Consider the following 14,030-nt stretch of genomic DNA (forward strand, 5'->3'; position numbering starts at 1 on the left):
TGTAGTCAAATGATTGTAGAACACTGCAAATGGTGTCAATATGAGCCAGTTGCCATTAAAATGAGATCATGTGATCACAGATGGGCATGGATGTTAAAACTGAATTTGGATTGTAAGCTGTTTTTTTAAGGTCTACCGCAAACAATCACTAAGTAACTGTTATAAGTTATTTTATATTATTTCAATGCAATAATGTTCATATAATATTACTAAATATTAACAGTTTACAAATCAATAATATATACAGTGATAGTTATATCCTATATTTTTAAATGCTAATGCAAACTTTGATGAAAAATAAAAATGACCTCTGAAGAACACTAGCTAACTAGCAAACTTGGATTACTTTTTGGAAGGGCCCTATGAGTGAAATGAAGTTTTTTTTTTCCTTATAATCTGTAGACTTTCATTAAATTTGAACAGATTTTCATTCCACAATCCACATAGATTGGCTATGCAAGTTGCAAGTTCACTCAGTTATACATATGTTTCCTTAAGTAAAACAATTAATATTGTATTCAGTGTGACTCTCCAGGGCTTTGAAACATCAAACAAACTACAGTGTGCATATTAACAGAGAATTTTAAATTACACGGCTACTTAATAACCTGCTGTTTTCTGATTAAGTAAATGGTTACGATACCATTTCTGCTGACCGTGGAACAGGGAAACAAGTACTAATTTTCTTTTCTTTTCTTTTTTGAAAAACACAACTTTTTGCTTGTAGCTATTTGCCCTACAGGATCCCAGCAAAAAGAAATGTAAATTGATGTCCAACTGCTTTATTATGTAAGCCATCAAAACAAATACTTCCATATTTGAGATTAAACTGCTACAGGTAACTATTCTGAAAAGCTCTTTCCAATTTATAAAGGAAGTATAATAACTATTATTTAAGATTTAATCTTCAATTTGATTCACAGTCTGGGACTGTTAAAAACTTATCAGTTCAAATCCTAACCAAGAACCTAAGAGCTGTTAAGGTAATATTTGAGAATATAGGCAGTTCCGAGTAAAGTGGGGTGGGTTTTTTTGGTATTTTGGCATTTTTTTTTGTTTTTATTATTATCTCTTTTATTCATTAAACATGAAACTCAGTCAACTGAACATTTAAAAATGTATTACAAATATCATTGACTGGTGTGATGGTTGATATGCTGTTGCCAGCATCCTAGGTATCAACCAAGTATGTTCTTACAATGTACGAAGTTCCAAGTAGTAGAGTTTTTTGCAGTTCTGCTGGTGTTACTGCAGGAAGCTACAATTTCTTGATATATTTTATAAAATTATTGGACATGGTACCAAGTTCCTTGATGACAATGGGTATTGCTGTTACATGTTTCATCCACAATGGTGTAGTTTCAATTGCCAGATTATGATATTTCATGATTTTTTGCATTTCATTTTCTTCGACTCTGGCGTCTCCTGGTACAGCGATATCAATGAATTGTATGCTTTGGTTTTCAACAACTGTGATATCTGGTGTGTTGTAATAATAATAATAACAACAACAACAATAATAATACTAATAATAATATAATTAGATTGAGGCTAGTGCCATTTTCAGGTCAGAAGAGAATAGGTGATATTCTGAGAGTACCATAAATCCATGCTGAATTTAGGACTGCTAAAGCTTCAAAAATATTAAAAAATCTCCCCAAATCAAGCTAAGAACATTTAGTCCTTTTAATTTCAATAGCTAGATGTAATGACTAATAGCATTTGATTTAAAGGAAAGAGATGTTATGCCATGATTCAGTGGCATACATGGTAATATATTCCAAATACATGGAAACTATTAAAAAACTTTAAAAATAAAATAAAACAAGTTTCTAGCCCATGTTTTTTAACTATAGTTTGGAGTTTAGAAAAAATAGAAATAAAAATTAAATGTGTTTAAAATATTTTGTATCAAACAATATATCTTCCATTCTCAGGAGTAAAAACTAAAATAAAGAGAAGATAAATCAGTAGGAATCATGTGGGGATTTTTTTTTGGGGGGGGGGGGGCGCATGGGACAAAATATAGGTTCAAAATACCAATTTTCTCTAAAATATTTGAAAACTGTTTATTTTTGTCCCCAAAGAAGTGGTATGGGTTTATTCTCATGCAAACACAAATCTGCTGACAACTAGATTATACCTGTCTTTTCAATATGAAGCACCTCTTCCAAATGCTATGCATAGTCCTAATGTTCAGCTTTTCTAAATGGATAGTACATAGTAGGTAATAGATAGTATACCTTACATCACTGCAAGCAAAAGGAATTAAATAATAGTAATAAGAACCAGAAAATGTACAAATGCCATTTGATGTTTTTTTATCTTATCTATTTTGAATCTTAACAGTTGAAGGAACTTTTGAAAAACAGGATCTGTGTACTATAAATCCTATATAATACAAGGCTCAGATGAGAATCATAATACAGATTCTACAACACTGTTGGTCCAGTATATTTGAAATAGTCCCATACATCTTTTATTTTATTATTATTATTTTGTAAATGAAAGCTTTATGGTTAAAGTTTCTATTCTATATTTGCCATCAGAGGAGAAATGAATGTATATTCTGTTTCCCACAGCATTGTTTTTTGGTATTACTTTAGGATCAAAGCATGATCTGTATTTTAATTAAATTCAGTATAAATAACTGATATATGTTTTAATATACTTCATGAATATGAAAACACCATTTAACCTTAGTGAGGAAAAAATTCTAGCTTTGAAGTGAAAGTGAAAAATTTTCATTCAACATAGAAAGATGTGAGGAATATATAGTTTCATGTTTGTTCAAAATATGGACAGAAAATTCAGCAGTACAAAACTTTTGTGCAGCAAAATTCAAGAGTGTTACTTTTGAATATTATATTTATAACATATAATAAATATATTATATACCAATATATTATATACAATATACAAATAATATACAAATAATATAACTAAATATTTGTTGCATATGCATAGTGATCTTTTGAAGGAACTATCAATCAATACACCTGCTTATACATCTCAATACAATAAAGGAGAAAGTTGTTTCTCCAGTATTCTATGTCTATGTTCTAAAGTTGAATATTACAATTTAAAGTAAAAAATGTAGCAAATCTTAGCTATTCTTTTTCTTTAGAAAACCTGATCCAAAAGTAATTTAATTAATATCCTTTAGTTAAATTATGTTCGATATGATCATGCTTTTGTTTATGGACAATAAATCTATAGGAATCATGTAAACATTTTATTATTTTTTTCCAGTGTTAAACAGACAAATGATCACAAAAGGTGATGGAGAAAGAGTTATATTAAATGAATATGGATACCTCTTTATATTAAAAATAAGTATACTTCATCTTACATTTGATATACGAACAAGAGAAAATGTAGAACAGGAACCTCTCAGAGGCACTATGCAGTTTCGGGATAAATTTAGATCTGATTATATTTGTTATGTTATGCTAAGTTAATATTATATTACATTATATTAATATTATTGTTATTGTTTATTTTTAGTTTAATTATTTCATATTTATTTGTTTATAACCCAATTCGTCACCTAGGGTCACAATATGCTAATTACAGTGCCTGTAATTAAATAAATAAATAAATAAAAAAGAGGGGGGAAATACCAAGACCCATTGTATAATCATAGTAAAAACTAAAGTGCCTTTCATTCGTATTTAATCCAAATAAAATATTACTGGCATAATTACTGCCTAGTCATGTATTTAATATTTTTCTGTACTGTCACATTAACACTGTAATTTGTTACCAGTTGTATTTCCCTGGGATTTTGCAGTCAAGACTTAGAAGATGCCTGTTGCCTTCTGGCCCCAAGTTATAAATCTTTATTCTAAGTACTTAGTATAAAGACTAAGCATCAATATTATTTAAACATAATATGCGCTAGGGAATCATGAGGTTAATATTTGCATACTTGAGCATCTTGAATAAAAATAATTAAATGAGACCCACTACCGCCACTGAAGCAAAGTTTCATCCAGCCAAAGATTTTTAATTGCTGGAAAATACAAGCCTTTTTTAAGAGGAAGGGATGGGGAAAGATAAATCATGAGTAGATAAAAAGTAATACAGAAAGTATAACTTCCTAGAGCACTGGGGGGAAAAAAGATTATTTCATTTCCAATCTTTATTTTAGTCCAACTTTTCCCCCTATTGCTTACCTTAAGAAAGCTATTAATTTAATTGATTTCTGCCTTAAATATTGATCCATCTGATTGTTTCAGATACTGCATCCTACTTCAGATGAGATCTCTTCATGAATGGCGAGCTGGACAGGTGGCCCCATTTCCCCTTTTTAAACCTCTACAAAGTTTTAATTGCCCATTGCAGATAAGGTGGCAGCGGCATTTTCAAGAACTCCATATTGTAGATAATGCTTATATGTCTGTTTCATGTTGAAAAACTCTCCTTAAATAACAAACATCCTGCAATATAGTATATTTTAAACATTGAAGATCGAAAGGGTAAAATTGAAAAGTTTGTAGAATTATTAGTAATAGTCCTAATATGTGTGTGTGCATTTGTCCTTTGTGTTGGTGATGAATATTGGTGATTGTCTGGACAAGTCAATGCAGTATTCTTGACAAGATTATAGAAGTGGTTTTCCATTGTCTGTTTCCTAGGGCTGAGAGAGTAGCTTTGTGTTTAAGGCAGGACTAGAATTTGGAGTCTTCTGGTTTCTAGCATAGTACCTTAACCTCTGCATAAAACTGGTTCTCGCTAGTATCAGTGGTAATAGTAATAACAGCAACAGCAGTTCAATAATGGCTAATCATATTTTGACTGCAATTTTAACTTGAGGGGTTATCTGTGGTTGTCTATCATATATTTTGATCATAACTCATACATAGTACAGTATATTTCAAAATTGCTTTAATTTCTCACATTTAATCCTAAATGTATTATTTTGAAACTGAAAACAGTGCTAGTAAAATAGAACAAAATTGCTTTTCCAATAAACTGGGCTTAATCCATTTTTATGGCCTCTCAACTCACACAGTATGTTATATGGTTTTTTTATTTATAAAAATAACTGAAAGACACAGATTTAGTATTATAACAGAAATAACAGAAATATATAACGGAAATATATAACAGAAATATAGACATATGCAAATGCTTTGCTCTGGTATTTCTTCATATATATATACATATACATATATATATATATATATATATATATTCATAGATTTTCACAGGTACAGGTATGTAGGTCTAGGTATGTTCGGGTCTTTTCCTGTGTAAGATTAAGAGTATCTTGGCAACATTTCAGCGAGGTCCCACACGCCATCCCAGGGCCGGTGCCCTTGGCCCCGCGCCAGTGCAAGCAGCGTGTAATCGGAGCTGCCGCCTCTCTATAAACACTGGTGGTGGGGGCTGGCGCACTGGGCTGGTTGGCTGCGCCGCCACCTCCTGACTGGTCGATGGAGTTGATGTTGGTATAATGGGCTGTGTGATGGCCTTGTGAGTTTTGTTGTGGAGATATCCTGGATCTTGTGCTGTAATCTCCTGGATCGTTTGTTTTGTAGTGATCTTTGTTCCATTAGCCTCTTGTGTTTTAATGGCTTGGGTAATGGGTTGTGTGATGGGCTTGCAAGTTCTTTTGTTGTGGTATCCTGGGTCCTGCACTGTAATTTCCTGGGTCGTTTGTATTTTGATCTCTTTTGATCTCTTGATCTCCACAACAAAACTCATAAGGCCATCACACAGCCCATTATATCAACATCAACTCCATCAACCAGTCGGGAGGCGGCAGTGCAGCCAACCAGCCCAGCGTGCCAGCCCCCACCACCAGTGTTTATAGAGAGGCGGCAGCTCCAATCACATGCTGCTTGCACTGGCGCAGGGCCGAAGGCACCGGCCTGGGGATGGCGGGTGGAACCTTGACGAAACATCACCAAGATACTCTTAATCTTACATGGGAAAAGACCTGAACACACACACACACACTCACACACACACACACACACACACACACACACATGGCATTCAGCTTTGTTCGGGTATTTTCCCACGTCATTATAGCTGTGCTTTTAAAGTTGTAGCAACGTTTTGGCAAAATCTCATCTGCCATCATCAGGCCTCTGTATAGTGTTCATCTGTGAGTCAGACTTTCATAGCCATTTCTGTTTTAAATTTGGTGCCGGCCTATGCTGTGCCAGAATGGTTTTTTCTTCATCCTGATTGGTTGGGAGTCTTGGTCTGTGTTTATTGGTCTTGGAGTTTGCTGTGTTCTGCTTGATTGGTGTTTCTAATATCTTCTGTCTGTTTTGTAGCTTTTTTTGTCTTGATTGGCTGGCAACATTGTGTTTCCTGTATTGGAGTCTTTTAGTACAGCTTGGCTCCAGGTAAATGGACAGCTATCATTTATTAGGAAGCTAGGTTTCACCTGGGTGCCTGGTTGGGGTGTGTTTGAGGTCGAGATATCAGGGGGAGTCTGTTTGTGCCCAGGTGTTTGGCTGGCTTGTGGTGTGGAGATTTTTTTGTTTGAGACGCTGCTACAACTTCTGTTTGAAACGTTGCTACAACTTTAAAAGCACAACTATAATGATGTGGGAAAATACCCGAACAAAGCTGAATACCATACAAATAAATACCCATGAAAACTTAAGAAAACATATATATATGTATGTGTGTGTGTGTGTGTGTGTGTGTGTGTGTGTGTATGTATATGTATGTATGTGTGTGTGTGTGTGTGTACATATATATGTTTTCTTAAGTTTTTTCTTAAATTTGGTGCTAGCCTACTGCTGTGCCAGAATGTTTTTTTCTTCATCCTGATTGGTTGGGAGTCTTGGTCTGTATTTATTGGTCTTGGAGTTTGCTCTGTTCTGCTTGATTGGTGTTTCTAATATGTTCTGTCTGTTTTGTAGCTTTTTTTTGTCTTGATTGGCTGGCAACATTGTGTTTCCTGTATTGGAGGCTTTTAGTGCGGCTTGGCTCTGAGTAAATGATAGCTGTCCGTTTACTTGGACCCAAGCCACACTAAAAGCCTCCAATACAGGAAACACAATGTTGCCAGCCAATCAAGAAAAAAAAAAGCTACAAAACAAAAGATATTAGAAACACCAATCAAGCAGAACACAGAACCAATCAGGATGAAGAAAAAAACATTCTGGCACAGCAGTAGGCTAGCACCAAATTTAAAACAGAAATGGCTGTGAAAGTCTGACTCACAGATGAACACAATACACAAGCCTGATGATGGCAGATGAGATTCTGCTGAAAGGTTGCTACAACTTTAAAAGCACAACTACAATGACGTGGGAAAATATCCGAACAAAGCTGAATACCATACATGTAAGTACCTGCGAAAACTTAAGAAAATATATATATATATATATATATATATATATATATATATATATATATATATATATATATATATATATTTGTTTTCTGAGGTTCTGGTATTTATGTGTGGATCTTTGGTTGTTCGGGTTTTCTCCAGCGTAAGATTCAAGTATCTAGGCAACGTTTCGATGAAGTCTCATTCATCATCTTCAGGCTTCTGTCTCCGGCTCTGTGCTTTTCAGAGTAATGTGAGATTGCAGCTGCTTCCTCCTTTTAACTGCCAGTGGGGTGGGACTTGATTGGGTGGGGGCTTGGCTGTGTTCTGATTGGGTGGGGGTGTGTTCTCATTGGTAGGGGGTTTGGTTGTGTTCTGATTGGTTGGGGGTTAGCCGTGTTCTGATTGGTTGGAGCGTGTTCTGTTCAGGTGGGGGCTTGGCTGTGCTCCGGTTAGTCTTAGTTGCTGGGGGATTTGAGCTGGTGAGTTGTGATCTTGCTGTTTGGCTTCGAGTTCGTGGTCCTGTTGCATCTTCATAGTGGGTGTCGGTTTGCTTCATGTATGGCTCGGAGGGGTTTGAAGTGGGTAGTGATGCAGCTGTAGTGCAGCTTCTGGTCCATGGTCGTGTCTCATCTTCTGAGTGGGTGAGAGTCTGTTTTCTGCATGGAAGTGTGGTGGTGGCATCTTGTGTGGCTCTCATGGGTGTGGGTCTGGTGTCCTTCTTCATGTTAGGTACTCGTCTGTTCATGAGGCGGGTTTCCAAATGGCTGGAAGGCGGGAAGTGTCATCTCGTTTGTTCATGCTGTGTGGGCGTTTTTCTATCTCTATGGCTTCTCTGATTATTCTGCTGTTGAAGTGTTCGGTTTTGGCGATAGTTCTGGTGTTTTTAAAATCAATTTCATGTCCTGTGGCTTTGAGGTGTTGGACCAGGGAAGAGGTCGTTTCTTCTTTTTGATTGAGTTCTTATGTTCTTCAATGCGTGCATTTATTCTTCTGTTAGTTTGTCCAATGTATGTGGTAGGGCAGGCAGTGCAGGGGATTTCATATACTCCTTGGTTTTCTAATTCGATTTTGTCTTTGGGGTTTCTTAGGATGGTGGATATTTTTCTGTTTGTGCAGAATGCTGTTTTGATGTTGTGTTTTTGGAGGATCTTGCTGATTTTGTCTGTAGTGCCTTTTATATATGGGAGGAGGGCTTTGCCGTTTTCTTGTTCTCTGTCTTGGATTTTGGTTGGGGTTTCTTTTTGGATTAGGTGGGGAATCTTCTTTCTTTGGAATCCATTGGCTGTAAGTACGTTGGTGAGAGTGTGTAGTTCGGTTTTTTGGTGTTGTTCATCGGCTAAGCATTTTGTTCTGGAGATGAGTGTCTTGGCTACGGAATTGATCTGTGCTGGGTGGTGGTGTGAGAGTGCATGTAGATAGCGGTTAGTGTGTGTTTTCTTCTGGTAGATGGTGTGTCCTAGGAGCCATTGGATCTTTTGTATACCAAGACATCTAGGAAGGGAAGTTGGTTGTTGGCTTCTGTTTCCATGGTGAATTGTATTTTTGGGGTGTAGGCTGTTGAGGTGTGTGAGGAAGTTGTTCAGTTTTTCTTTCCCATGTGGCCAGATTATGAAGGTGTCATCTACGTATCTGAGCCAGAGTTTGGGTTTGTGGTCGTATTTTTCTAGAGCTTGTGTTTCAAAGTGTTCCATGTAGAGGTTAGCGATGACAGGTGAGAGGGGTGATCCCATGGGTGCTCCTTCTATTTGTTTGTATTTTTGTCCATTGTAGGTGAAGTATGTATTGGATAGGCAGTGGTTGGTTAGATCTAGGATGTGCTTGGGGGTTGTATTTGTTTTGGATGGCTGTCAAGGCTTCTTTTATTGGCACTTGGGTGAAGAGGGATATGACATCGAAGCTTACTAGTAGGTCGCTAGGTTGTAAGTTACCAATGAGAACACACCCCCACCCAATCAGAACACAGCCAAGCCCCCACCCAATCAAGTCCCACCCCCACTGGCAGTTAAAAGGAGGAAGCAGCTGCAATCTCACATTACTCTGAAAAGCACAGAGCCGGAGACAGAAGCCTGAAGATGATGAATGAGACTTCATCGAAACGTTGCCTAGATACTTCGAATCTTACGCGGAGAGAAACCCGAACAACCAAAGATCCATATATATATATATATATATAATGTAACTTTTATGCTATGCTTGGAATGTGCTTATATTGATATCTAGCAAATGGATTTTTGTGGATACCCAAGGAGTTTGAGACCCTTTTTTAATACTCATTAGTCTCAGAAGATATATCCTTTTCTTTCTGGCCAGTTAAGAAAATTTCACCACACTCTTCTAATCTCCATTAATGGTTAATGTGCTTCAAATCTTTTCAAATTAGAATTAAAGTCTACATATTAAGCTCTTAAAGAAGGAAGTAGGAAATGGACAATTGCTAATAACATAACCTATGACTTTTTATGCAATGAAAACTAGACCTATCGAAGTTAAATATCTAATTAAAGATAAAATCGGCTTATAAATTTTCAGATCAGTGCTGATACTTCTTTAAAAAAATATTTCATGTCTAAAACATAGCTAAACATCAGTTTTCTGAAAGCTTCAATGCAAATACATACTACTGAATGCAGTAGGATTTACTTCTCAATTGATATGCATAAAATTGCACCATAGTTATAATGTAGGAATTACCTCATAGTTGAACACATTAAATTAGGATAGCTTACAGGACATAAGATGTCACATTATTTATGCATATACATAAGTGGCTGCATGACCCCAATTGATTAATAAAGGCAATTTTTCTTACAAGTGCTCTTTAAGTAAGTATATCTGCTTGACCTACAAATAGCTGAAGAATAATAAGGTTATAAGTGATGATGCAACTGATCAGACAACAGGTAAATCATTCCATACAGTAGATAGTACTGAGTTGGGAAGAAACAAATAAAGTGGAGACTGAGAAGTGATTTACTTAACCATTTTCAGAAATGATGGCCTGAAATTATGTTTCTGAGATTTCTAATCTCAGACAAAAGCTGTTTGCTGTTGTAGTAGCAATAATATTTTTCCTGCCTTTAACAACAAATTATTTTCAGTTTGAGCTTCTGGTTTTGAGCTTCTTCAGCAACAGACAGAAATCTGCAATCATGCATGGTTTCAGTCTGGGCTCGCCGCTGGAGCGCCCCGAGCCAGCTGGTTTCGGGGCTAAGCCACCCCGTAGAGGTGGTGAAGAGGGGGGAGACTGCCAACAGGGTTGAGGAGAGCCGCATCTCTCATCCTCAGCTGGCCATTACTCCTTTTCCCGAAGGCGGTTGCAGCGGTGGTCAGAAATGGCCACCTCAAAGAAGAACTCAATCAGAAAAGAATGTGCAGGAGGAAGATAAGAAGTGAAAATTCTGGCTGACTGGGTTAAATTGCAAAAGCAACAACTAAGGTACCCCGGAATTTAAACTAAAAAAAAAAAAAGTAACATCATTCCCAAAGAAGATTTGGAAGCAGCGAAGAAAAGTGAAAAGGGAAAGGTTTGGCTTTTTTTCCCCCTATATTGACAACCAAGAGATTTAAATAAGAAATCGGAAAAAAAAAATCCGCTCTGACATCAACAGGCAATTAAGCTGAAAATAAAATAAAATGTCAAAGGGATAATAAAGATTTCTGGACATTAAAAAGTTTTTTATAAACAGGGAAGGAGAGAAAAAGAATTAAAGGGCAGGATCTGGAAAAAGGGAGGAGACTGCCTGGAATTAAAAGGAATCCACAGTAAAACTTTAACAAGACTTTTAAAAGATACATTTTAACTGAAACTTGGTAACTAAATTGTAGAACCCAAGAAGAGAAAGGGAAAAAAACCCAAAAAGAAATAGCTTGCATGTATTTGGATTATTTGGTGATCATTGGACTCTTGGTTATTGCATCTGAATGATTAAAATTAATCGGGTGGTTGTTTAAAAATTTATATAATGGCACTACTTCTGGATGAATTGAAAATGGAACTTAAAAAGTACAAAGAAGATGCACAAGAAGGGAGAGGCTCTTTCGGCTTCGTTTTTCAATTCTTAGAAATTGAGCTTTGGAACTATGAGAAACAACAAGAAACGTCTGCAAAACAAGAAGACTGGGACAAAGAAGAAGCCATCTTTAATGAACAAGTAATTCTATGTGGGGAAGAAAAAGGAAAGGGGGGAAAGAGAATGGAGAATTTAAGACTTAAAAAAACAACCAAGAAAAGAAAAATAGTTCAAAAAATAAGTATAATATTGGAAAGCAACAGAAGAGGGGAATATAGAAGAGAGAAATAGAGGTAGATAGACAAGGGGGTAAAAAGGGGAGAGAGAAGAAGAGAGGGAAGAAGGAAAGGAAAAGAAGTTATAAAGAACAGAAACAAGATATAGAGAAACAGGGCCTATTTAGAGATAATGGGTGAAAATTTAACTGAAAAAGGGATTCTGTAAAGGTACATAAGATTGTATTGTTATATTAGTAATAGAAATAACTTGAGGAAATTGGAAGCAATGTATGATTAAAATGAGGGATAAAAATAGCTATTGTAATCTTGTGAAATGTTTGTTAATAAAATAAATGAAATAAAATAAATGAGAGAATTGAATTAGGAAGGGACAGGAACATTTTAATTAGTTAATGTTTTATAAAATCTAAGTGAAGGGGGGAGTTAATTGTGGAAAACTTGTAACTGTTCCCATAGAAGTATGATATTTAATTGAAAAGTAATGTTAAATAAGTTAAGTTTTTAATGAATATTAATATTAATGATAGAATTGAATTGGAATGGAATGTGTTGTTTTAACTACATATATTTATAATCCTTTTTTTTTTCTTTTTAAGAATATAGTGTGTATTTTAAGAATGTACCAAGCAGAATCTGAATTGAAGTTATGTATTATATTGAATGTTAAACTTTAAGGTATATATTAAAGCTTAAATAAGAGTTAAATGGATAAAATTAAAATATATAAAGGGGTTCATACTCCAATCAGCAACTACAGGAGAAACTTTGTTTAATGAAAAAAGATAATATGAAATTGAAACAGGACAGACAAAAAGTATAAATATAAGGATTTGAATTGAGATGAGATAATTAAAATAAAATTAAGAAAATTAAAAGAGAAGCTATGTAGAAAATGTAAAACAGTAATAAGATATGGAATTGAACATAAAAATGAGCATGAAATTGAATTTATGTATGTATAAAGAAATGTAACCTGGGATCACGCTACTTTCAAAAAAGATGTTTTATTTCTTTCAAAAAAGATTATTTGTATTTCTTTGTGAAAACTCAAAATTTACAAAAAAAAAATTATTTTCTTCTAGTTAGTGTTCTAAAGGTTAGTGTCCTAATGTGACATTAAGATGCTATGACAAATTTATTTAAATTAACCTTGGTTCTTGTGTAATCCTAAGTAGAATTACCAAATTTAACTACTATTAATGGAGAGCTATTAAGTGTCAAAAATATGCAGAAAATACTAAAATACCTAAATCTAGCAGGCCTACCAAAGACCTCTGTCCTCCTCAAAATGTTTACTTAATAATAATAACAAATACATTGATACTTAAAAAAAAAATCACAGAGCTTTCTTTCTTCATGTTCATTTCTTAAACATCCATTCACCAACCAAAATTTCATTTAAAAGAATTGAAATCCAATTTATTTGTACAGTATTAAATTGGAGAAGGTTGCAAGTTTAAAACATGTTCGATAAATTTCATGATTCTCCATTCACATGTGTCTATGTGTCTATTACAGAATGAAATATTCTGCCAACAGTTCATTGCATCTATAATTAATGCTATTAAATAAAATGTTTTCACTAGAGGCTTCTTGTTCAGGGGTCATATTCATTTTGTGCAGATGTGCTACTGACACATATCATAATTCATTGCAAGCAATGGTTCTTTCATCCATACAGATGCCACAGCTATGGTTTGTTTTTACAGCAATGGAACAAGGTTTGTGGTGAACGTTCTCTGGTAGCGTTTAAGTTTCCATTAGATTGTGTCACAACTTTAACTAGTATTTGCAAATGTCACATCTCTGTTTACCTGTGTATTGGTACAGCCATCTAGTTATCCATTTGGTGAGGAAGCCAGGTTTGATTGACATTTCAGTACTTTGAACCTGTAATGAATTTGATGGAAATCAGAACTTAATATAGGCAAAGGTACAGTAAGTAAAACTATTGAAACACAGAACGAGGCGAAGATGAACCTATACTAAATGGATTGTATTGAATGTAAAACAAAATAAAACAGTCTGATCATCTGAGATGTTTTGGACTCATTCTCAGTTCTAGTCTAATCTTGGTCTAGTGGGTTTTTATTTAATTTTGGTTTGTGGACCAACTATTCCCCAAGAAAGCCATAGTAACACGTCCTTTAATTACTTTACCACTTTTGTGCTTGCTGCATCAGATGCCATTTGAATTTTGACAACTGAGTTGCAGAATCCAAATTACACTACATAAAAGCACTTGCTATTTTTGCACTGAGGCCTTTTTTTTCAAACTTTATTCAGCTTCAAGTTGAATAAAGGGTCTTTTCTAATTCTCATGGACTAGCCATGTAAACTTTTAATAGTTGCATTCAACTATCCTGTCAGTCATGCAGAAATGGCTCTGTTCCAATATACCATTCTATAGCTGTTGTTTTATTATAATTATTTTCCCACACAATTTAATTCCCACCTTGCATTGGATACTGC

Source organism: Pseudonaja textilis, chromosome 7, assembly GCF_049901715.1.
Source record: "Pseudonaja textilis isolate UNSWEBS1 chromosome 7, rPseTex1.2, whole genome shotgun sequence".
NCBI classification, from domain to species: Eukaryota; Metazoa; Chordata; class Lepidosauria; order Squamata; family Elapidae; genus Pseudonaja; species Pseudonaja textilis.